The sequence below is a fragment of the Archocentrus centrarchus genome, unplaced genomic scaffold (genome assembly GCF_007364275.1).
Source record: "Archocentrus centrarchus isolate MPI-CPG fArcCen1 unplaced genomic scaffold, fArcCen1 scaffold_29_ctg1, whole genome shotgun sequence".
Taxonomy (NCBI): domain Eukaryota; kingdom Metazoa; phylum Chordata; class Actinopteri; order Cichliformes; family Cichlidae; genus Archocentrus; species Archocentrus centrarchus.
The window spans coordinates 4,168,422-4,170,860 of NW_022060258.1; positions in this window are offsets into that span (position 1 = coordinate 4,168,422).

The window sequence follows — 2,439 nt, forward strand, 5'->3', positions numbered from 1 at the left end:
AGTGAACGTGTTTGATTCCTGCAGGTCTGCAGGGCTCGGTGTGAGGCTGAGGTTCAGACACAAGGTGGAGACAGAGTTTCATCATTAAACGCTGCTGCTCTGAAGGCTGCCTGAGAAACCTGCTCCTCCTTGGATAAAATCACAGGTGTGATCTCTGCACCTTCTCATCCTTTCTGTGTTCCACCTTTGTGCCTTTTGTCTTTGTTGGTGCCTAAAATCGATCTTTAGAACACCTGAATCTGCTGAAAAGGACCTGGGAGGCAGTCTGAAGGCCACAGAATCTGTTCATGTATCTCTGCAGTGATGAAGGTCAACACGGTTTAAGAGGCCCACTTCCTTCTGGAAGATGCTTTTGAGGTTCAGCTTTCAGCTCAGTGCAAACCTGGACTGATATTAAGAAAAGAGCTCTAAACTGGGCTGAAATTAGAAGAGTTCAGAGCTTTAAGCAGCTGCAGGATGTTCAGGCCTGCGTCAGGTCAGCATCACAGGATCCTCCACGTTCTGCCACGGCACTCCGAAATAAGACTGTTAAGCTGAGCGCTGCTCTTTAAGCCGTAAACGTTTCTCTCTGAATGAAGTCGACTGAAGATGGAAAAACTAAAACCTGTCAGTTTTGGGCTCGGGGGGTGGGGTGGGGTCTAGCTCGTAACCCTGCAGAAACAGCTGTGGCCGGGCGCTGAGGGTTGATGCTGAAGTGCAGGTTGTTGTTGGCAGCTGGTCCTGTGGAGGCGCTTCAGGATGTAAATATGTGGAAGATGATCAACTTTTACTCACGCGGCCTGGACCAGTTTGTTTTTAACTTCCAGTTAACATGGAAACTTTTCCCTGTTTTCCCTGCCTGTGTCATTGACCCATTTATCTTCTCTCACACACACACACACACACACATTTGTGTTCAGGTCATGTGCTCCACATCGATCAGGGGAAAGAAGGCAGCTCCTGTTCTACTATAAATACACTCGGTGCCATCACTGCCCTTGTGCAGCTCTCCTTCATCTTTACTGCCACTCCTCTTCCTCCCTCTCGGATCCCTGAGCTTCTCTGCTTTCTCTGCTGCAGATATTTCTGTCTCGATCTATAAACTCGGCCTGCTGGCAGGACTCTGGGCAGACCAATAGGTCTCTCTCTCACTCACTCACTCACTCACACACACACACACACACACACACACACACACACACACACACACACACACACACACACACACACGCACGCCTCTAAAAAACTGAAACCACTTTGAAAATCTGCTGCATTCGGATCCAAACTTGGAAAGTTTCAGGTTAAAAAACAGGAAGAATAAGATAATGCTCTAAATCCACCTGCAGCTCACCTGTTTAGACACCTGTGGTGTCACACAGTAATCCCCACTCTGACAAACACTCAGAACAACTACTGACCCCATACAGAGTGTGATGAGGTCACCTTCTGGTTCCTGAAGCTGTGTTTCGTAGCTTCGAGGTGAGCGTTCCCGCCATCTTCGTTTAAAGGTGTGAAATGAAGAGTTTTGAGTGAGTGGAAGCAGAAAGTTCCCTTTCACTGTGGCCTGGCGATGAACACACAGACGCCCTCGAAGTGTGTGTGATTGTGCTGATGGTGTCCTCACAGCTGTGGAGCTTTTACCGTCTGAATCGAAACGAAAACGGTGGTTTGTGTGTCTGTTTGTGTGAGTCGTGGTTTGTAGTCTTTGGGGAAAAGTTGGCAAACTTTATTTTCCCAGCAGGTCAGACTGGCTTCTGTCCAGGTGACCACTGAACACCTCAAAATAACTGCCCAACGTGTTTTCTGTGTGCTTCTCGGACTTTGACGATAGTGATTTTATACACAATACTGGTACCTATTTATTTAGGTACATTTTACTGTATATTGTACAATTTATTACACATAAACCAAAGTGGTTTCTATTAAAAGACCCAAAACAGGAGTAAAGGCACAAACACAACAGGTCGTGTACAGACTACTTCATTAACAGAGTAAAAGTACTTCAAGTAAACGCCCAAAGTCCATGAAGCAAACAGCACAACCAGCCCCGGAAAACACGTCCCAGGACGTTCCCCACAGCGTCTGAAGGTCATCCTGGCTCTCTGTCTTTAGTACAGGAAGAGACCAAGCTGTTTCCTGGTTTGTCTCAGGTAAGTCGGGTGAGGGGGTGGAGCTTCGTCACCCCTCCTACTCCATCGGTAACTCGGGTTTGTACCATTGCAGCAGTTTCTGCTGCATCAGTGTTCGTTACAGTAACCATCACAGAGACAAAGTGAAAATCTGGCCGGCTGAAAACATGAAGCATTTTGTGGTCTCCCCACGAAAGGATGGAGGGCTTCACCGTCTGAGGCCCCGAGCTGGAAACGGTGCCTGGGAGGAGGTTTTACCTCAAGTAGAGGAGCTCAAGATTACCAAGAAAACACAATAAAATAAATCAATACTGATCTTTAAAATCACAAA